The sequence below is a fragment of the Chiloscyllium plagiosum genome, unplaced genomic scaffold (assembly GCF_037043375.1).
Source record: "Chiloscyllium plagiosum isolate Xiang-an unplaced genomic scaffold, Cpla_swu_hap1 HiC_scaffold_38, whole genome shotgun sequence".
NCBI classification, from domain to species: Eukaryota; Metazoa; Chordata; class Chondrichthyes; order Orectolobiformes; family Hemiscylliidae; genus Chiloscyllium; species Chiloscyllium plagiosum.
The window spans coordinates 74298704-74323182 of NW_028270176.1; positions in this window are offsets into that span (position 1 = coordinate 74298704).

Sequence of the window (24479 nt, forward strand, 5' to 3'; positions counted from 1 at the left end):
CAGTCTTTTGTCATTCACTTGTGGCAATTGATGACACAAATATATCAGCAAATGCTTAACAATCACTTGTCGAGATTCTCATAAAGGTCTGTGATGCAATGAATGAGAGTTCATGGATTTATCCAATTTATGCGTTTTAATTCGTCCAGCACTTCAAGATAACACTACTCATTTCTGCAAGTTCACTTGCTCTTGTAGATTTACCCACAGTAAATATTGAGGGGAAATATTCGTTTACTTTCTTAACCATCTCCAACGGTTCAACACGTAGGCAGTCTTGCTGATCTTTAAGACACCCTATTCTCTCCCGAGTTGCTGTTTCCCCGTTAATGTATTTGTAGAATTTCTTCAATCCCTTCTTAATCCTATTTCCAAAGTCATCTCATTTCCCCTTTTCTCCGCCCTGATTTCCCTCTTCTCGAGACTCCTACTCCCATTATACTCCTCTGGGCCATCACTCAGTCCCAGCTCTGTTTACCTGATGTAAGTTTTCTTCCTTTTGTTGAGCAGAACATCGAAGTCACTAGTCATTCAGCTGTCCCTGCATCCACCAGCATTGTCCAACTCACAATTAGGAAGTCATTGCTCCTTAAGACATTCTTTGAAGGCCTTCCACTTTCTAACCACATTTGCACCGATGAATAACCTCACCCGATCAGCCCTATAAAGGGCTTGCCAAACATTTTCACAATTGGCCTTCTTACAGTTTATAATTTTAACGTTTACATATGGTCTACCCGTTTCCGTCACTGTTTTAGAAAAGTATTAGATAGTAGATAAAAGGCTCGACCGGCTGAATGGACACCCCTGTCCCTCATTTTGATTGAAATGCGTTCCCCTATTCCTGAACAACAGTGCCTATGCTCTGTCTTAAGGTTATGAAAACATTTGACCACGCGGCACTTTAAACCAGGAGAAATCTCACACCAATGTAATGGTCAACAAGCATCGTACCTTGGCTTGAGGATCTAGAAATTCCCCGAACAGACATTTTGTGCAACTGGTCTGTTACTTTATCGTTGTCTCCTTTTATAAACAGCATGGGATATATACAAACGGATAGTGTCTGCCAATACTCCCACATACAAGGAAGAAATATTATGAAGATTGACAGATTTATGTATGATCCCGCACAAAAACTCACACATTCTATCCAAACCGAGTAAACCTTACCCATTATTGTGAAATGAAAATTGCAACGTGGTAGGGGTGAACTGAACTTATTTGTTCAGTGTCTGGGATTAATCCCAGTCTCCATGGATTCTCGATATCCCAGTGGAGGATTTCCATCTTTTAATGATAAATGGGCTCCGTTCAATGTATTATTCCATAATATGAGGGCGAGGATCATCGACAGCACCAATAGGGATCAGCTGCTCCAGAGAGAGGGGTAAACAGATTAGAATTTGAGAACGCTAAATTGGAATGTTCTAACAATGGATCAGAATCTGATTACAACGGACTGGAATGTTCGAACAATGGATAAGAATCTGAGAACAATAAACTGGAATGTTGCAGCAATAGATCAGAAACTGATATCAATCGACTGGAACGTTACAACAATGGACCAGAATCTGAGAAAAATAAACTGGAATATACCAACAGCGAATCAGAATCTGAGAACAATGGACTGGAACGTTACAACAACACAGGGGTTTATCCGATTATCTTTGGTATCTTTCTGCATTTTATTGGTTGTCATTATCTTTGCGGATCTATTATGGTATTCGCATGATTCAATATATTTATTATCCTTTCCTGGCTATCATTGGTGTCCCTGGTAAGTCTGACTGTCTGGTTATAATTTCTGCAAATCAGTTATGGCTTCATTGCTGTTCTTCCATTTACTCTGCGTTTCCTGCCACTGTTATTGTTCCCGCTAAGACTCTGAGTCTAGATATTCACGTACAGAGCACTGTCGACTGCATAAGTGAACTAGTTCATTTATTGTCTCCCTCTTTGCTTCTGACAGTTTCACTCATGGGTATCGATTTTGCCCTGCTCAGTTTCAGCTGTCAAAGACGATTCATTGTAACACTGCACTTATTATTTAAATATTACGAGCATGGAGGTCAATGTTTCTGTTTTTGTTACAAACTCCATTTCCTTCCTCTGATTCTGTCCAATTCCTGGCCGATATCTGCGGCTGTAACAGAGGAGTCACAATTGTGGTTATCCCTTTGACTATGATCTGACTCCCTACACCATTCCCTGACTATTCCCAATTATAACTTCTGATATCTCCACATGACTCATGTGGATATCTTCATTGACTCATCCCATCTTGTATTTGAAACTTGAGCTATGATATGCAGTCTGAACGATGTCAATAATCTGCTGCTGACACTCCCAGCTTCAAACCTGCAGAGGCAAATCTGTGTCGATACTCCGCAGGTTGTGTCTGAACTCAACAAAATCCGGTCTATCCATCATTCCTGAGTGCACTAATATGCATTGCTGTTTGTTCCGTAATTACGTTATTTTAAGGACGTTATCTCATCTGATCACGAAACTTCCCTCAATCTCCTTCTGTCGATTATCGAAATCTCTGCTATTTGTTCACATTTATGAGGGTTTCCTCCATTCGTATTCTCTCACTTCATTTTCATTTTCAACCACAAAACTAGACATAGGTCGCACACAAGCACACACACGCACACACACATCATCATCATCATCATCATCATCATCATCATCATCCCTTCTACTCAACTAATTGAGATGTAGCGATGTCAATTTCCTGCCACTCATAGCAAGGGCTGAAAATCTTCCTGTGCTAGAAAATAATCTAATGCGAATAATGTCCCAATATGAGAAAGGTTTTCAATGTTACCCATTTTGGGGAGATAAATCAGTTTACTGGGCATCACACGAGTTTCGTCTGCACAGCTCTCCTTGCTGGGCTGTCATCTTCTCGCTGTTTATGTAGTTTGATGTGTTCTGTGAGGTATATTCAGAATTTGATGTAACAATTCATCTAAACTAGTCTCACAATTCCCTTATTCAGTGTTCTCATTCGTGTAATTTTACTCTTGAAAGTCTCACTCGTCCAGGTAGACCCGCTACACTGCCTTTTGTACATATATCCACAAGATGCTCCCCCTTAATAAATTGCCTGTTTCTATCTCTTCCTAATCTTTTCTGTCCCTGTCTATTTTTCCGTGGCCTTTTTTTTGTTTCTCTTCTCTATCGAGTTCTGGCATTAGAAGAAAAATGAAATGGTGTGTGTCGGCCTGTTGTTCATTTCCTGCGGTGTCTCATGTGGTGCTCCATATTGGGGGTTGGGGTGTTTCCTAAGCTACCAGAAAAGTCTTAGAAACTTGGCCTGTGTGTGGCCTCTGAATGGCTCTGATTGTTCCTCTTAGCTGATCGTGCGTTCAGTAACAGGAGGAAGCCCCTTGAGTATTATTGTGAAGGGCCACACATATAACTTGTTGCTGAAGGTTTTGTAACTATCTCCTGTTCTTGTAAAGTTAGTGGAGATGCTGGGGATGTTTTTTTTTTGGAGGTTGCACTGTGCGCTGTCTCAGACATTCATGGAGACTTTATGATTTCCTGAGTCAACTCTGCACGGAGAATGGGGACGGTAGTTGCAACATCAGGAAATGCAACACAAATAACAAATGAAGAGAGTGGAAAATCTAAAACCATGGCGTGAGTGTGTGCGGGGGAAGGCATCTGTCGTATTCAACCGCGGTTTTCCAAGACCAACTTCACATGCTACAGTTAAACCTGGACCAGAGTAGTAGGTGATCCTGACTCAATAAGGGGCTGATCACAGAGTGGTATCACCTCCTTCAAAACAATTTCCAGTTTCACACCAGTGGTAGGACCGTGCTACCAGTTGTGTTGGGATCACTGCTTCATTCAGCTACTATGACGCAGGAGTGAGTGACATACCCAGCATTTTCCAATGTGTCGAAATCAATGTCACCATTCGGTGACAGAGGATATGTATGGTGGATGAGTTGAATACAATGTTTTCTCCCTCAATAGGGACGTAACGGGCGTATCCTCGTTTTCTCAATATTGCGGCATTCCCGACTGTGTAAATGGTTCTCTATGGTCCCCATTCCAATGGGGAGGCATGGAGGAAATGGAAGAACTTTTAATCCATTAATGTTATACTGTGACCATGCACAGTGCATCATGTTGATGAATACACACTGTCCTGGCAGCAGCCACTGCCTTTTCATTCAGAAGTAGTCAGCCATCCCCTAGCCTTCACACCTACACTTAGAAATGAAAGATGACCTTTCATATAAAGGCCGTTCCCTTGGTACACCGTTCAAAACACCTTCCCCCACACCACTTCTCTTTGCCAATTAAAAGATCAAAATATCCTGTGTGTAGTGCGAACAATGGGATCAATGGGAATATCAGGGAGCAGACCATCACGGAGATGCGGCAACATTTCCTATGTCTGAACGGGTCAGAGTGAGACCTCCGGTATAAACCATATCACTAAGTCCTATAATTCTTCTCCATTTCAGTAACGTATTGTCTACTATTCGTCTTGAAAAAAATTACAGGTTGTGCATCCTATAAAATTTCACGTGCTAAACCATATACTCCAACATTCCCTGTGTCTATCCAATTACACACTCTCCAACCTCTCTTGACATTTCAATTTCATAACTATCTGAATGAATTCGCCAAATGTAGTTACATTACATCTGTTCCATTGTTACCAATCATGGGTATAAACTGTGAATAGTTGAGGACCCAGCACTGGTAACTGTGGGACTCAACTGGAAGTGTTCTGTCAAGCTGATGAAGACTGATTTATACCAGCTCCCTGATTCATGTTTGATAAGCATTCCTCCCCCATTCCTGTGGAACACATTTAAAGGATTGAATAAGAACCAAGAGCATCAGTCAGCAATTCAGCCCATCGAGGAAGCTCCGCCATTTCATACAATTATGGCGAGTGTAATCTCGGCGTCATTTCCGGTTTCCTGCCCGTTCTCCGTACCCTTCATTTTCTCTTTCTTCCTGCGTTCGCCACACTCTGGGGCAGCGAATTACACAGTTTCACAACACTTGTGAAGTGAGTTCTCCTCAACCCTGTTCGAAATCTTTCTCACCTTCTCCGAAACCTGTGATCTCTTGTTCACGATTAGCCCACATGAGAAAATATCCATACCATGTCTACATTGTCAATCACCTTGAGCATTTCCCAGACCTCAATGACATCTCCTCTAATTCATCTAAAGTCCAGCGAGTATAGGTCCGAACTGCTCAATCTTTCTTTTAAAAGCAAACTTCTCAACCAGGAATCAATCTCGTGAACCTCGTCTGAGCTGCCTCCAATGTAACTGCATCCCTCCGACAGTCAGCGCACATAAACTGTACTTAGTACTCCAGCGACAGTCTCATTCACACCTTGGAGACTTGCAGCTATTTTTCCCTTGTTTTATACTCTATTCTTTTCGGAATTAGCACTGGGATTGCACTTACCTCTCCGATTTCCTGCGACATTAGCATGTGGGTTTTCTGTGATGTGCACGAGGGCAACTTGACCCCTCTGCTCGTAAGCACCCTGATGTTGCTCTCCATTTGCAGAACAAGTTGCCGTTTTATTCTTCTGATTAAATTAGATAACCCCATCGGTATCCAGGTTATTTTTTTTCTGCCAAATGCTGTGCCATTCCTTAAACTATTCACATCAGTTTGTATTTTTTTTAGCATCTTCATTGCATCAACCTTCTTGCACACCTGTTTTAGTAGCATCTGAAAATGTGGCTGCAAAGTTTTCTATCCCCCATCCAAATAATACAATAGATGGCAAATTTTTGAAACGTGTGAACTGAAATCTATGCCATCCCAAAAGTTTCCAAACGTAAAACGACCCCTCTATTCCATCTTTCTGCATTTTGATGGTTCACTAACCTCCTATTCAAGCTGGTAGATTCTTCCCGAATCCATGCGCTCTTATTATACAGCTTAATATTTTGTGCATCCACGTTATTTAATGCCTTCCAGAAGTCCAGGCACTTTACATCTTGAGGACTTAAAGAATTCAAGCAAATATAAAATGGTCTGATGAATTTTTATTTGGCTTTCCAATTCTCCTGTTAGTACTTTATTAAAAATGTATTATACCAACTTACCTTAAATCCCATCAGTTTGTTCACTACTTTTTAGTCACTTGTGAATATCATTATTGTAAGTCCTTCCCTTTCTATGACCAAAACGTTCCTTTTTCTTGTATTCCTGTGGAACAGGCATAAGGCTTTAAAATATCTGCTCCGATTGTGGTGTAAAGGGCATGAGTGTATGAATGGACTGATTCTGTTCCTTGTTTTCAAACTTGATGGTTAAATATACACATGGTGTCCCTACATTATACACTCCATGGGCGGAATGTCCTGAGCAATAAAAGCACCATCTGCTGATGTTGTGTCAAATCCTTGAGGGCTTATGTAATCTTCCTGTTATTATATAACAGTTTGAGACCGGAAAAGATGTCCTCATGTTCATCCAAAAACGGCTGGAGATACAGAACTGTCTCCTACTGCATCCCTGAAATGGGACTAAGTCATCTTTTATTCGTATAATGCATATAAATTGCTGAATGACATCCTCCATTACCATAAAAAGTCTCAACTAGTTGTGTCTACTTCTCCAATTCTCCTGCAACATGCTCAACAGCCTGAATTGCCTCCTTTTATCCTACTGCATCAATATTTTCCATTTCTTGTGTTACGAACTTGAAGAGGGAGAATGAAATTATCTTGTTTCTGCATAATACGATTCAGATGCAGCATTGCCTATTCTGTGTCCAATAGTACACAGTCAAGTGGCTTATTGGTCTCCTCCTGTATCTGGACATCAGGGTCCCGGCGCTGAGTAGCCACTTCCTATTCTGGACAACAGGGTCGTTAATCTCGATATCCTACTGCAGTTCCTGTGTAACAGGCTGGAGAAGTGGAGTGGATTCCTACATTTGTTGTGTAATTGGCTTCTGTTATTGACTTCTTCCAGTATGCTATGTAAAATTAATATCATCTTTCGTTCTTGTAAAATCTAATGGGAATTGTATCAAACTGATTATATTTTCCTTATCATGTGGACGAGCAAGTGTTGGACTCGGGTGATAAAGTTAAAAACACTCAACTCCAGGCTATAGACCAACAGTAAAATTGGAAGCACTAATTTCAGAGCACTGCTCCATTATCAGGTAATTGTCAGCTGATATATAGCTACCAGCAAAGTTTGCTTCTCTAGCTGTTTCTAACCTCCACCTTAGCAAGTTCGGGAATCGAGTGCTTGCAAATAAACCTGTTGGACTATCACCTGCTGTTGTGTGATTTTTAACTTTTCCTTATAAGTCAGCATATTCATTGCAGGAAACAGTCAAATGAACTATTTCTGAAATGCTTCCAAAGTAGGAATAACCTTTATTCAGTGAGAACACTCAATGTATTCGTACTAATCCAAATGAGATCTCACTAAGATTCTGCACAGCAACAGCAACACTGGAGGAGAAATTGAGGTCTGCAGATGCTGGAGATCAGAGCTGAAAATGTGTTGCTGGAAAAGCGCAGCAGGTCAGGCAGCATCTAGGGAACAGGAGAATCGACGTTTCGGGCATAAGCCCTTCTTCAGGAATGAGGAAAGTTTGTCCAGCAGGCTAAGATAAAAGGTAGGGAGGAGGGACTTGGGGGAGGGTCGTCGGAAATGTGATAGGTGGAAAGAGGTCAAGGTGAGGGTGATAGGTCAGACTGGGGTGGGGGCGGAGAGGTCGGGAAGAAGATTGCAGGTAAGGAAGGCGGTGCTGAATTCGATGGATTTGACTGAGACAGGGTGGGGGGAGGGGAAATGAGAAAACTGGTGAAATCCGAGTTCATCCCTTGTGGTTGGAGGGTTCCTAGGCGGAAGATGAGGCGTTCTTCCTCCAACAGTCGTTTTGTGGTGGTCTGACGATGGACGAGTCCAAAGACCTGCATATCCTTGGTGGAGTGGGAGGGGGAATTGAAATGTTGAGCCGCCGGGTGGTTGGGTTGGTTGGTCCGGAAGTCCCAGAGGTGTTCTCTGAAACGCTCCGCTCGTAGCCGGCCTGTCTCCCCAATATAGAGGAGGCCACATCGGGTGCAAAGGATGCAATAGATAATGTGTGTGGAGGTGCAGGTGAATCTGTGGCGGATATGGAAGTTTCCTTTGGGGCCTTGGAGGGAGGTGAGGGGGGAGGTGTGGGCGCAAGTCTTGTACCTCCTGCGGTTGCAAGGGAAGGTGCCGGGAGTGGAGGTTGGGTTGGTGGGGGGTGTGGATCTGACGAGGGAGTCACGGAGGGAGTGGTCTTTACGGAATGCTGATGGGGAGGGGAGGGAAATATATCCTTGGTGCTGGGGTCCGTTTGGAGGTGGCGGAAATGACGGCGGATGATGCGCTGTACATGGAGATTGGTGGGGTGGTAGGTGAGGACCAGTGGGGTTCTGTCCTGGTGGTGGTTGGGGGGGCGGGTTCAAGGGCGGAGGAGCAGGAAGTGGAAGAGATGCGGTGGAGGGCATCGTCGACCACGTCGGGGGGGAAATTGCGGTCCTTGAAGAAGGAGGCCATCTGTGTTGTACGTATTTTGAACTGGTCCTCCTGGGAGCAAATGCGGCGGAGTCGAAGGAATTGGGAGAATGGGGTGGCGTTTTTACAGGGGGCAGGATTGGAGGAGGTGTAGTCCAGGTAGCTGTGGGAGTCGGTCGGTTTGTATTAGATGTCTGTGTTGAGTCGGTCGCCTGAGATAGAAATAGAAAGGTCGAGGAAGGGGAGGGAGGAATCTGAGACTGTCCAGGTGAATTTGAAGTCGGGGTGGAAGGAGTTGGTGAAGTGGATGAACTGTTCAACCTCCTCGTGGGAGCACGAGGCGGCGCCGATACAGTCATCGATGTAGCGGAGGAAAAGGTGGGGGGTGGGGCCAGTGTAGTTGCGGAAGATGGATTGTTCCACATATCCTACGAAGAGGCAGGCATAGCTGGGGCCCATGCGGGTGCCCATGGCTACTCCTTTCGTTTGGAGGAAGTGGGAGGATAGGAAAGAGAAGTTGTTCAGGGTGAGGACCAGTTCAGTCAGTCGAAGGAGGGTGTCAGTGGAAGGGAACTGGTCGGTACGGCGGGAAAGAAAGAAGCGGAGGGCTCTGAGTCCTGCGTGATGGGGGATGGAGGTGTACAGGGACTGGATGTCCATGGTGAAAATAAGGCGTTGGGGACCGGGGAAGCGAAAATCATGAAGCAGGTGGAGGGCATGGGTGGTGTCCCGAAGGTAGGTGGGGAGTTCTTGGACTAAGGGAGACAGGACAGTGTCAAGGTATGCGGAGATGAGTTCGGTGGGGCAGGAGCAGGCGGAGACAATAGGTCGGCCGGGGCAGTCAGGTTTGTGGATTTTGGGCAGGAGGGAGAAGCGGGCGGTGCGGGGTTGTGGGACTATGAGGTTGGAGGCGGTGGATGGGAGATCCCCCGAGGTGATGAGGTTATGGACGGTCTGGGAGATGATGGTTTGTGATGGGGGGTGGGGTCACGGTCAAGGGGGCAGTAGGAGGAGGTATCTGCGAGCTGGCGTTTGTCCTCAGCGGTGTCGAGGTCGGTGCGCCAAACTACTACCGCGCATCCCTTGTCTGCTGTTTTGATAGTGAGATAGGGGTTGCAACGGAGGGAGTGGAGGGCTGCGCGTTCCGAGGGTGAGAGGTTAAAGTGGGTGAGAGGGGTGGGGGAGTTCAGGTGGCGGTTAATATCGCGGCGGCACGCCTATTTCCGTTACCACGTCTAACCCCGCCCCTTCGCCTATCGCCATCACGACACCCAACCCCGGCCCACGATGATCCCCGTCCCCGCCTCCAGACCTAACCCTGCCCCCACACCCAGCTCCAGCCCCACACCAGGTCCTAGCTCTCAGCCCTGCCGTGTTTTCACTATCCCTCCAGACTTACCCCTCTCTGAGGATGAAAGATCAGTCCTCAGCAGAGGCCTCACCTTCATTCCCCTGCGCTCTCGGATTAATGAGTTCAGCACGTGGCGTGATATCGAACAATTCTTCCGCCGCCTTCGCCTCCGTGCCTACTTCTTTAACCAAGATTCTCGCCCACCCTCTGACGACCCCTTCACCCGCCTCCAACACACCCCATCCATCTGGACACCCCGTGCTGGCCTCCTACCTGCCCTCGACCTCTTCATAGCCAACTGCCGTCGCGATGTTGTAAACCTGTTGTAAAATTGCATCCCAAGTTGGGGTAGTCTCAGCTGTCTGCGGGAATGCACAGCATTATTTAAGTGGCACTGCCCTTCTCTACTCCATCTGCATAACGGGAGATCTAGTGGAAATGTCATAAAGACATTCAGAAGAATGAATAAGACGTGATGAGATGATCACAACATTCAGATTACCCTCGCCAAACATCTCGTTTGACCCTGTGATCAGTAGCCAAAGAACCTGTGTCACAAAGATTCCCCTGAATTTATTAAGGTGGAGGTTTGCTTCAGGAAGCGATGCAAACATTGGTAAGAGTTATATATCAAAATGAAAAGTGCAATACAAATGGGTATGCTATAAAGAAAAAGTACACATAGCCGTTTGTGAGTACTGCAGTAATAATTGTTATCTTCAAGTTATATCTAAACTGCGTTAACCCAAATGTTTACTAATGCTAGGAAAAAATGGATTTCGTGAGGGTGTATGAGATTGTTTGCATTAACAGTATGTTGAACACCGAGCTAGAGATCAAACTGTTTTGGAAATGATGCTATTTGTTCGGAAGAGTGAATTGAAATTCGTCTCACAAATGAGAGTTTCGCAATATTGAATTACAGTTTATTTAATTTTATACGACGCTGAATATATTTTTCGTTGCAATTATGGTTATGAAACTACGTCATGCAAGCCATGAAGGCATGAGAGGTGTATTGGCTTCAGTGAGTTGGAAGAAAAAAAAAACAAAATGATGTAATGGAAGGCAGGCAATGGCTGTTGTTTAAATATACACTGTAATATGTACAATACACATATACCCATAATTTTGAAAATAGAATAAGCGTCATGTGACTCAATGACGTTTATCAAAAGAAGTTAAAGTTTGCATGAAACAGAATAAAGCGGCGCAGAGACATGTCAGATATTGCAATTATACGTGGACTCAGTGACATTTTGGGCACACCAAAGGAGGACAAATGAACTGTTAAGGAAATCGAAATGAACCAGAATTCAACTAATAAGAGCAACCAAACGCTTCTATCAGTGCTGGAAAGGAAAGTGAAGGCAAGGTCACATGCAGAATGTTGAATATCTGGGCAGGATGGTTTCTTGCAGAGAATTGACAAATTATCCTGAAGTTGAACAGTTATTTTCATGTCTGTTTTCATGGAGGCAACATTATCTGATGGGAAAACTCAGTCTCTGTTCACGTATGATTCAAAAATGAGAGATGACCACTGTGTAACTTAGAAAACTCAGACAGAGGGACTGACAAAGACAGGGGCATGGAGAAGAGCAGGCAGGCAAGATTCGGAAAACTCATAACTCATGGTGTGCATGGAGTTCAATAAAAACTTTAATAAGGATCAACAAGGTAGACTGTTGGAGAAGTTGCAGAGGCATGCGATTGAGGATGATTTAGCTGTTTGTATAAGAAACTGGCTTTGTGCCAGAAGGCAGCGAGTGCTGGTTGATGCAAAATATTGAGCCTGGAGTCCGGTTACTGGTGGTGTTCCGCAAGGATATTTTATACGACCACTGCTGCTTGCCATTTTCATAAGTGACTTAGAAACAGGCATGGGTGGATGGGTTAGTACATTTGCAGATGACAATGAAGTCGGAGGAGTAGTGGGCAGTATGAAAGAATGTTGCAGGTTGCAGGTTGCAGGGGAACTTGGATATATTGCAGAATTGGGCTGAGAGGTGGCAAATGGAGTTCAAAGCAGCTAAAGGTGAGGTGATTCACTTTGGGAAGAGTACCAGGAAGGCAGAATACAGGATCAATAGAAAGATTCTTGGTAGTGTGGATGTGCAGAAGGATCTTGGAGTTCATATAAATAGATTACTGAAAGTTGCCACCCAGGTTGGTACTGCAGTTAAGAAGGCATGCTGTTGTTCGGTTTTATTTGGGGAGGGATCGGGTTCTGGAGCCGTAATGCTATGCTGCAACTCTACAAAAGCTAGTCCGGCCGAATTTGGAATATTGTGTACAGTTCTGGTCGCTTTATTACAGGAAGGTTGTGAAAGCATTTGAAAAGGCGCAGAGCAGATATACCAGGATGTTGCCTGGTCTGGAGGGAAGGTCTAATCTGTAAAGGTTGAGAGATTTGTGTCTGTTCTCATTGGAAAGATGAAGGCGAAGAGGGGATTTGATAGAGAAAAAAAAGATGATCAGATGATTAGATAGGGTAGACAGTGAAAGTCTTTTTCTAAAAATGTCGACATCGATGGAGCATAACTGCAAATTGAGGGGTGATAGATTTCAAACAGTTGTGAGAGGCATGTTTTTACTCAGAGAGTGGTAAGGGCGTGGAATGTCCTGCCTGCCAATGTCGTTAACTCAGCCACATGAGGGATATTTAAACAGTCCTTGGATATGCACACGGATGGTGACGGGGTAGTGTTGGGGGATGGGCTTAGACTAGTTCACAGGGTGGCGCAACATCGAGGGCAGAAGGGGCTGTTGTCCGCTCTGTTGTTCTATGTTCTACCTCAAGATATTCTGCGAAAACATCAAGCAGAACAGACTAACCAGGGAATAATTAGGGCCCAATAGAAACCAAGGGGACAATCTGTGTCTGAAGCTTGGGAATATTGATACTTTGATACATAAGAGCTTCACAACGTTTTCACGCAGAGGGTAGTACGTGTATGGACTGAGCTGCCAGAGGATGTGGTGGAGGCTGGTACAATTGCAACATGTAAGAGGCAATTGGATGGGTATATGAATAGGAAGACTTTGAAGTGTATGGGCTGGGTGCTGGCAGGTAGGACTAGATTGGTTTGGATAACTGGTCGGCATGGACGGGTTGGACCAAAGAGTCTGTATCCATTCTGTACATCTCTATGACTCTATGACTCTGTCTGTTGAAATTGGGAGAAAGGGAACGCTGGTTCGGAATTCGAGAAGTTATACTGTGAAGTCTTGAACAGATTAATAAAAGATGCGATCAGGGATTGAAGACTTTGTCTGCTATAAAATTGGACTGACTAACAGGTCTAGATTAATTGTGCCACAGGCGACTGTTGCAGACAAGGGAGGAAAGTTCTGACACAACGTTTCCATTAGAATATGTGCACAGTGGAGGTGCCAGACGACTAGAGCGTAGCTGTCGTGGTCCCATTTTACAGGAAGGGGAAATGAGGCAGTCAAGGGATCTAAAGACCGGTGAGTATGAAATAAAATAAAACCTCATTGTATCAATAATAAATTGGTAAGTTACAATGAAAACTGTTTCGTGGTGGTGGAAGGCTGTCTGTGTCATTGGGGCCACTGTCCCCTGGTGTACCACAGGATTCAGTGTTGTGCCTCTAATTATTTGTGGTATTCATAAATGATGTAAATCTGAACATGTAAGGGGTGGTGCGATTGTAATATACAAGCTCGTGTTTGACACAAATATAGGATGGATGGTTGGCAGTGAGGGGGAAGGTCTTATGTTACAGGAAGATATAGATGGAATGGCCAGATGGGCAGATCAATGGCAGGTGGATTGTAAACCTTGTACATAATAGGTGATGCACTTTGGAAGAAGTAAACAGATCGGGGAGTACCAATGAATTCTATCACACGATGAAGCTTAGAGGGTACTTCTCCTCTAATTCATGAATGTGGCAGGAGAGGGTAATCGTTTCGTTAAGAAGGCACGCGGAAAAGTAGGCAGAACTTTTATTCAACGAGACACAGATTGTAAGAGCAATACAACACTTTGTTTAGGCCAAAATCGAATACGGCGTGGTTTTGCTGCATCACAGGAATTATTTGATTGCATTGGAGAGATTGCAGAGAACATTCAAAAGGATATTCCCTGGGATGGAGCATAACAACTATGAAGAGAGTCTGGATAAACTCGGGTTGTTTGCTTTGGAGCGGAGAAGGTGAAGGGGATGTAATCCGGAAGTACAACGCTATTTGGACACGGATAAGGTGGATAAATAGCAGCTGTTCCTTTTAGTGAAAGTGCCTAGAACAAGTGAACACAATTTAAAGTGGAGGGTTTGAGGTCTGGACAGAAGTTTAGGATTGTTGTTCACCCAGACAGTGTTGGGGCCGAGATTGCACTTCCTGAGAGGAGAGATGTCATGAATGACGTCACAAGCATTACAAAGTACTTGAACAGCACTTGAAGTGTCATAAAATTCATGACTACGGACCTCGTGCAGATGACTGGGACTAATATAGACTGTGCTCTATTTCTGATAGCACAGGGTCAATGCTTCTGTGATTGTTTTGTTGCGGAAAGTCGTACATTGAGGAGCTGAAGGCAGGAATTGCCGTTTTTTTTTGAAAAATACGTGAATACAGTTATAAGTGTGAGCTGTAATAGATTCTAAAACTATCTCAATGGGAATGATATGATACAACAAATGCAGCTTCCTTTCAGTCTGAAAACCGAGAATGGAGAAAGGAGAGGATGGAAATGGCAGAACGATGAATCAACTACTTCAGTTCTGTCCTCACGAAAGAAAACATCAACAAAACAACAACATCTTTCTTGCAAAACCAGGAAACCCAAGTCAGGTGAGGAAAAAGAGAAGTGAATGAAATTATAAATGCATGGTTTAGGAGAAATCATTGCGACTGACGTAATGAGCATAGGCAATGTCAATACAGATTTATAAACTGGGAATCATATTTTTTCAAAAAAACGACTGGTAGCAATTTAAGCAAAAGCAATGTATATAATATCTTTGAATTATCAGACGTTTTCATTTCATAAAGACCTAAGCCTAGAATGCAAAACGAAGTATTTTGGGACTGGGGCTAATATATGATAATGATTTAGAAATGGACATCGTGATGGAAAAACAATAGGTGGAATTTTTGTTTGATTTTATGAGCATGTGTACTTTGCAGGAAATATGCAAGTCAATACACTGAAGAGTTTTCTCTTGTTGCCACAAAACGCCACCATTCTTTGTAAATTAAGATGGAAAAGACAAAATATACAGCTTCAAGAAAGTCAATGGGTCCTGAGCCAGCTCATTGCCATGACAATACCTTGACCAGAATCCCTCTGCAACAGTTTCATCGCCATCTGCATCGGACCCGACCAAAATCGAAACTGCTGCTACACAGGCGCCATCTATGCTTCTGGGCTGATACTCCCCCACGAATGCCTTGTCACCCCCTCCCCCATGCCAGACACTCTAATGTCAGCGACATGCCCCTTACTGCTGGGCCATTCTCATGATGTTGCCATGATCCTATTCCAACATCCACTTCATCGTCCCCAGCGCAGGATCCAACCAACAGCGATGTCGTTAATCGTGAATTTTGAGAAGATTTATAGCTCAGGTTGAGGTTCTGGATGTTGGTTTGCTCGCTGAGCTGGTAGGTTCGTTTTCAAACGTTTCGTCGCCATACTAGGTAACCTCTTCAGTGAGCATCTGGACAAAACGCTGCTGGTATTTCCTGCTTTCTATTGAAATATATGGATTTCCTTGGGTTTGTGATGGCATTTCCTGTGGTGAAGCCATTTCCTCTGGTGATATAATTTCCCATGGTGATGTCATTTCCTGTTCTTTTTTTTCAGGCGTGGTAAATTGGGCCCAAAGCAATGGGTTTGTTGATCGAGTTCCGCTTGGAATTCCATGTTTCAAGGAATTATCGCGCGTGCCTCTGTTTGGCGTGTCTTAGGATGGATCTGTTGTCCAAGTAGAAGTGGTATCCTTCCTTATTTATATGTAAGGGTAGTGGTAAGAGAGGGTTATGTCGTTTTTTGGCTAGTTAATGTTCAAGTATCATGGTGGCGAGTTTTCTGCCTGTTTGCCCAATTTAGTGTTTGGTACAGTTCTTGCATGGTATTTTGTAAATGACATTATTTTTTCTTGGTGTCTGTATAGGGTCTTTCGGGTACATTAGCTGCTGTTTTAGTGTGTGTTGGTGGGTTCGAGAACTACCGGGATGCCAAGGGGTCTGAGTAGGAAATCACCATTGGAAATGATATCACCGTAGGAAATGGCATCAACACATGAAATGCGATCGCTAACCCAATGAAACCCAAAAAATTCAATAGAATGCAAGAAACACTAGCAGTGCTTCGTCCAGATGCTCATTGAAGATGTTACCTAGTATGGTGACGAAAAGCCTGAAAATCAGCGAGCATACATTTATCCAGAAGTCTTTGATCCTCGAGAATCTGCTGTTGCTGCTGAGCCCTACCTTGTCCATATCACCTCTGCCGATGTAGCAACTTCCGATTCCACATCCTGTGCTTGCTCCGGAAAAGAAAGTCGGGACTCACTGCCCCACTCACTGGACCCAGTTCGAGGTCCGTATTTGTGCCTGTACTGAGACCTACCGAGGGTCACGCCCTGAGTGTCTTCAAGGTCCGCACGTTGGGCTCTCACCACGACTGATGTTGTCCAAGCTACAATGTAACTAAGTTTAGGAAAGAAATGAGAGTGGTAGAGAATTAATAAAAGGCAAAGTTTTCAGAGCGGACAAGCTCCTGTACAAGAGTCCTTGCACGGGCAGTATCAGAATAAAAGGATCCTTTTCTTGGAGATGAAGAATGTTGGATTATCACAGGAATCGGGGCTTGGGTCACAGCTTTCACAATACATCACAAACATTTAGTTGAGCGAATCAAATGCAAAATTCCCAAGCTTGACTATAACACTTAACAAGATCGGATTATGTGTAGCTGAGCAGGATATATAGTTGCTCCAAGGTATTTGAGACAAGTGAACTGAATGGGCAAATACGAGGCAGATGACGAGCAATGGGGTGGATGTGATGTTCTGGATTTTGGTGGGAAAAATAGAACAGCAACCTAACGAATGAAAAGGGATTGGCTGAAAAACGTTGATCTTTAAAGGAACTCATGATGCATTCTTCATTTCCATTTGCGCAGAATTCCAACGTCCATGTAGGGCAGTAAGTTCTGAAGCCAGAAGTCAATACTGGGAATGCCATTGGCACGCTGACCAGTCGACATGGAATCCTACAAATGTGTAGCCGTAATATTGAAAAAGATCGAATCTTACAGTACAGGAGTAACCGAAAACAATATTTCAGCAGCAGAATGCAGATTGGAAGATAAATGAAATGTTAACCACCATTTCAAGGGGATTTACGTCAGGATGTCTTTTCGCAGCTGTGTAGGGCCTTGTTGACCTCATCAAGAACATTATGCAGTATTGTGCCCAGGTTTGGTCTCCTGACCTTTTTGTGTGATCAGAGTTGGAGTCGACTGGGATTCTATTCCATGGCGTTCAGGAAAATGAGTGGAGATCTCAGTGAAACATATAAAACGCTGACAGGACGAGACCGTATGGAAACAGGGATGTTAATTCCCCTGGCTGGAACATCTAAAACATAGGACAACAGTACTAGGTAAAGGCAGGCCACTCTTCACTGAGATGTGAATAAATGCCTGCACTCAGAGAATGGTGAACCCTGGGAGTTTTCTCAAACACAAGAATGTGGAAGACAAAGCGCTGAAAATAAATAAGGATTTCGAAACGCTAAAGGAATGGAGATAGAGCAGGCGCATTTTGTCGAGATAGAAGACCAGGCATCATTACATTTAATGGGGGAGAAAACCAGATGGACTGAAAGGATAACTGCAGTTCCTAATTTACACTTTTGCGAATGGTCAAGCACAATAAGTGATAAATGCATTGCGGAGGAGAAATACACTGAGAGATATTCAGTCATTGGGGAGGCTAAATGTGCACCTGTCCCGATGTTTCTGTGCAGTCTCTGGAAAAGCTCTGTAAATATTGTCACAAGATCTCAGATGTGAGGAAGGCGGTACCTGCAGGATTGGCAGGACTGTGTTTCTAACGTCAACCTGTTCCAGCGTATCAGTCTGTTTCACGCTGTCCTCATTAAAATAGATACAGTAAAACCGATCATACTGACTGCACCTTTGCCCAATAAAATGCCTATGCCTCCTCAGACTCTCTGCACGCTGTATCTGGCTGTTCACTAACTACTCCATCATCAGATCCGTAGCTCCGTTTCCCACCCGCTGCAAATCCAGTTTCAACCCTCCAAAAGGCCATGAACAGTCCGCTCGCCCAGGATATTGGTGCCTCTCCCGTTCACGTCCAATCTGTCCCTCTTGTACAGGTCTGACCCTTCCAAGAAGGTATCCCAATGATCCCCATAACTGAAGACCTCCCTTCTACACCAGCTTTGCAACCACGTGTTCAACATATCTCGCTCTCTGTTCCGAGCCACAGTATTCCGTGGTATCAGTAACAAACCTGAGATTACTACTCTGCTTGTGCTGCCTTCTCGCTTCCAACCACACTTCCTATATTGACTTATCAGGTCTTCATTACTTTTCCTAACTGTGTCATTAGTACTGATGTGTACTATGACTTCAGGCTGCTCACCTTCCCCGTTAAGAATCCTGTAGACACGATCCATATACATCCCTGACCCTTCATGACCACAGAATCTCCCGTCTGTACCTCGCACGATTGAATCACCCGTCACTGTCACTCTCCTATTGTACCCACTTCCCTCCTGAGCCACAGCGCCAAGCTCACTTCCAGAGACCTGGCTTTCCCCTGGTTGGTCACCCACCCCTGCAGTATCCAAACTAGTTCATGAATTGTTGTGGGAAACAGCCACAGTGGTCTGTGCACTGTCTGCCTGCTCCCTTTCCCGCTCGTGATGGTCACTGAGATACAATTAACCTGAAATGCACATGCATGCATCCATCTTTATATAACTCCCCTCTATCACCCGCTCAGCATCCCGAAAGATGAGGAGTACATTCAGGTCCAGCCGTAGCTCCCGAACACTGTCTGTGAGGAGTTAGAGTTGTTTGCACTTCTTGCAGCTGAAGCCAGCAGGGACAGCAGTGGTGAACCTTACCTCCCACATTCAGCAACAGGAGCACACAATTGGCATCCATCCGCTCTCCTCTAAATTATCGAGACCTTGAATAAATAGAAAAAAAAATCCAAAACAACTTAAGTTTCCAAATTTCGATAGAATGACTTTTATTTTGCTTAAAAGAAGAGGACGGTTGGGAAAGACTGCACGTTTTACTTTTCGGGTTTTGCCACATCCTAGATATATCAGTTTACGTGACCAGGTGTCCCTGTGTTTACGTCCGTTTCTGTTGAGACATTCCTCTGCCTACTCACGAGATAAGTCTTCAAGAGGGGAAAAAAAATTCTGGGCCACCCCCAGGTCCTCACCCTCATTGCGTCTGCTGTTGCTGTTGCAAAATCCTTGTAGATATATTTTCTACACGCTGTAAAGTTTAATAACATCTCTCCTTTAGTACGGTGAAATGAATAGTATGCAGTACCGTTAAAGTTGCCTCAACAACATCCTGTATCGGCGCAACATGCCACCCCGAATTCCTATATTCATTCTATGACTGATTAAGGCAAGCATTTAACCGTGTTCTTCACCACCTTGTCTATCTGCGAGTCCACATTCAAGGAACTGTGCAACTGAATTCCAAGGCCTCGTTGTTGGGAAACACTCCGCAGGACATTATCTTTACAATCATAATACCTTCCCTGATTTGCTTTCCAAAATGCAAAACCTTTATGTTTTTTTTCTAAATTAAACTTCACCTGCCTCTCCTCGCCCCATTGACCCATCTGATTATCGTCCCATTGCACTCTAAGATAACCCACTGCACCACTTTTTTCATTTCTTCTGTAAAGTTACGAAACATGCTTCAGGTATTCACTTTCGAATCGTCAATATAAGCGATGAAATGCAGTGAACTCAGCAGTGATTTTTGCAGTTCGCTGCTTGTCAAAGGCGTTCAGTCTAAAAAGCAACACCCCATATTAAAAACTTTTGAATCCCAATTGTCTAGATCCGATTGCTTCCCATATGACCTACCCTTCCTCATTGCTACACCAATTGGAATATTATGAACACTTTGCTGAAGTCCATATAGACACTGTCTGGCACACTACCTTCATTAATCTTCTCAGTCACCTTTTCAAAAAGCGAGCATCAAATTTATGACCCATGAATCCACTGCACAAATCCGTTTTGACAACCCCTAATCAGTCCTTAGCTTTCCATACGTATGTTAGTCCAAATCCCTCGGAATCCCCTCCAGCAACCTACCCAATCCTGACATCTGGATCATTTACCTATAGGCCCCGACCAGGTCACTGTTCCCTTTTCTAGTCCTACTCCTCCAAAGCTCACAGTAAATTTTTAATACAAGCATGTTGGTGATATGGCCAGTGATATAGTATTCTGACTGGGTAAGGGTGAGTGTTGTGAACAAGTCAGGCCGATTTCATTAATTTGCTGAAATAACAAAGTTATGATCAAAAATGTTACTCAAACGATAATGGCAAGATGAATGACAAATAGTTTAGACGTTACAAATTTTGCACGCGCGTGCGCACACACACACATGGAAAAGTGTAAAACAAAATCTCAGCAATATTAAATTAAAAGCATTTTGTCCAATTATTGGTTGAACTCATGACAAAAGGAAAAGTGAAAGATTGTTCCAAATATTATTCTGACTCTGATGTTGCTCTGATCAAACAAGCTGCTGGAAATGGGATTGCATCCTAGAACAGTTGAATTTGGCTGAATTCCGTTTCCTTCAGACAATGTATTGATTCCAATGAAGCCTTGTCATGAATGCTGCATGAGTGGTAAAGATTTTTTCTCGGTCGGACACTTTGCTGGGAGGAGGAATAAGGAAAGAAGAAGGAGCAATTGTTCCTTCCTCCACAGAAAGGTGACATTTCATACCCTCTCTTAGTTGAATCACACAGTAATGTTATCAAACCACAACGTGGATCACGTGTAGTCTCCATGCACATTGTCCAAACTCTATTCCATCACATTCCCTGCACCATGTAGATGCAGATTGCTATTTCCTGAGCAAGAATAGTGCCAGTTGATTTGAAAATATGCTTAAATGTGCCTTTGTAATTTTAACATAAAACCTTTAATGTATTCACAGTATCTGTGTTAAAATAAATATGTTTTATTCTTAAACAACTACAGTAAAAAGCTCAGGAGTCCGGCAGCATCTGCGACGAATAATCAGAATTAACGTTTTCAATCCAGTGACCCTTCCTTATGATCTATTTTATTATAAAATTTATTCTACAAATTTAATTCGCCTGTGCAAGAGGAAATATCCATCATGCATTCACCAGCTACACTTGTAGTGCAGGTCCATAGTTCTTTGAAAATAGAATCTCAGGTCCTTCGGATAGTTAAGGAGGCGGTTGATGTTCTTTGTTTTGTTGTCCAGAGTATTGAGTGGAGGAGTTGGGAGTCGTGTTGCAGCTGTGCAGGATATTTGTTCAAACAGTTTTCGGATGTTGTGTTCAAATCTGGTCTCCCTCCTATCAGAAAGATGTTGTGAAACTTGAATCGGAGATGCCGGTGTTAGTCTGGGGTGTACAAAGTTAAAAATCACACAACACTAGGTTATAGTCCAACAGGTTTAATTGGAAGCACACTAGCTTTCGGAGCGACGCTCCTTCAATCACCTGATGAAGGAGCGTCACTCCTAAAGCTAGTGTGCTTCCAATTAAACCTGTTGGACTATAATCTGGTGTTGTGTGATTTTTAACCGTGAAACTTGAAGGCACTCAGGAAATATTTACAAGCATGTTGCCAGATTTGGACATTTCGAGCTATAGGCAGAGGCTGAATAGGCTGAAGCAGTTTCCGCCGGAGCGTGAGGGTCATGAACATGATGAATACCCAAGGCTTTTCCCCCAAAACTAGAGGTGACAAATATAGTGTGAGAGACAAAAAGATTAAAAAGGAACCTAATGAACAACTTTTCCACGTACAGGCTGGTGCGTGTGTGGAATGAACAGCCAAAGATTGTTGTGGAGGCTGGTCCAATTACAACATTTAAAAATCAATTGGAAGGGTGTATGAATAGGAAGAGTTTAAGGTAGTACAGGCCAAACACTAGCAAATGGGAGTCTAATAATTCAGGATATCTGATCGGTATGGGTTTGTTGGAATGAAGAGATTGTTTCTGTGCTGTAAATCTTCGAGACTCTCTGACTCTATCTGAACTCGTACTAATAGCCCATTAATTTATCATTCGCGGAAATATCAGCCTATATGGCTTGATGCTATCGAACTGTCTTCATTTCAACCTTCTGAAACCTGTGAACTATCCTTCCATGACGCTGTATTTCAGTCTCTCTCCCTCCATTCATTTACAAACCCCCTCCATTTGTTGGTATTTAAATTGATTCCCCTTCATCCAGTTTTAATTATGCAATTTTAATTTGAATAAATATCCTGAATCTTCCCCTGACCTTTGGTTTTGCTGACCCTAAAGCAGCAGCTTCCTTCATAAAGAAGCGTAGAAACAAAATTTTAAAACCATAGCGTGCGTTTCCTTTGATTTCCCAATATCCTGACTTGTGATTCATGTTGGACCTGAGTGTGTGCCAATAATCTTTGAATCACGTGTCTGTAAATTGTTCTGCCTCTGGACGCTCAATGACTTGTCAGTGACTCTCTGCCCATCATGTGCTCAGTAACATGAGGAGTCCATAAATGAATTACAGGAATGTTGCCAGGTTTTGGAGCATTTGAGCCATAGGTAGAGGCTAAATATGACGGGGCTGTTGTCCATGGAGAGTTGAAGGCTGACGGATGACATCAAAGAGGTTTGCAAAAACATTTGAGGGGCATGGATAGGATAAATGGACAAAGTACTTACCCGGAGGTGGCGGAGTCCAGATATAGTGGGCATAGGCTGAGGGTGACAGGGGAATGTTATAAAAGTGACCTAAGTGGCAGTGTTTTCACGCAGAGGGTGCTGCATTCATGGAATGAGCTGCGTGAGGTAGAGGTACAGACTTGGACAATTGCAACATTTAAAAAGCATCTGAATGGGTATATGAATAGGAAGGTTTTAGAGGGGTACGATCCATGTGCGCGCAAATGGGACTACAGTAGCTTGGGATATCTGGTCGGAATGGGTGAGTTGGACAGACAGATATCTTTCGGTGCTGTGCACCTCCATGACTGTATGACTCTATGACTGTTTTTGATGCGGGCCAAGCCTCTAACTTGGGGTTGAGCGGGGTTTGACATCATTCCATTCCAAAACCACCCCTGTCAGTATTCCTTCCTCGATTCCCTTGTCAGATCCATACCTCCACCAGCCCACAACCCACTCTCCCTCCTTTCCCTGCCTCGGCAAGTAGTGCAAAACGTGTACCCAGACCTCTTCCTTCACTTGAAGGCACCAGGGGATCATTCCTCAACAGATGGGAATTCACCTGCTCTTCCACAAATGTCATCTCCTGCATCCATTACACTCGATGTGGTCTCCAGTCTATCGGGGAGACAGGACGCCAACTTGTGGATCATTTCAGCTAACATCTCTGGGACACCCGCACCAAACGAACCCACCAAACCGTGGCTGAGCACTTCTACTGCCCCTCCAACTCCATCAAGTATGTGAAGGTCCTAGGTCTCCTCCAATGCCAAACCCTCACCGCCTAACGCCTAGAGGAAGAACGCCTCATCTTCTGCCACAAATGATTAATGTTAATTTTACCTGTTTCGCCATTTCCCCTCCGCAGACCTAATCGCAGTCCCATTTTTCCAGCTGGGTACCATCCGTTGGGCTGTCCATCGTCTCCGACCTATCACTTCATCGGCCACCTTCATCTACCTATTGCATTCTCAGCTAACTTCCCCGAAGCCCCACCCTCTCCCATTTATCTCTTAACTCCACCAGTCACAAGTCTCATTTCTGATGTAGGGCGTACTTCAAAACGTCAATTCTCCTGTTCTTCGGATGCTGGGTAATCTACTCTGCATTTTCAGCACCACACTGTCGACTCTGATCTCCAGCATTTGCAATCCTGACATCTTCATATTTCTAGTTTTGGAACGTTCGTGGAAATACTGGCATTGTTTCCTGCAGGTTGTGTTCTGAGCTGCTGCGGACATTCACGAAGACCAGAGGCTTTGGTGATGCACTCTGGATGAATCACGCGACTGTAAGTACAGTATAATGCCCATCAACATGAACAACAGACAGAGCAGACCGAGACACAGAGAGGAATCTCCGTACAATGGATTGTGCTGTCTCAATCATATCAGTCATGGTTTTATTGAATGTTCGGTCAGGGAGGGATGGATCATTTCTGTAACTTATTCAGATATTCCTGCTTGTAACAAGCCAATTCAATTCCCCTAATCTCCTAGTGCCCCATATCCGTGGAGAGTGAGTCACCTCCTCCTGTTCCTGGGTAACAACATCCTGGGGCCTCACCAGCCTCCAGGTTTTCCTGTGCTCCGGTCTTGAGCGGTTGAATGCCTTCCTCCTGTTCCGGGTTGC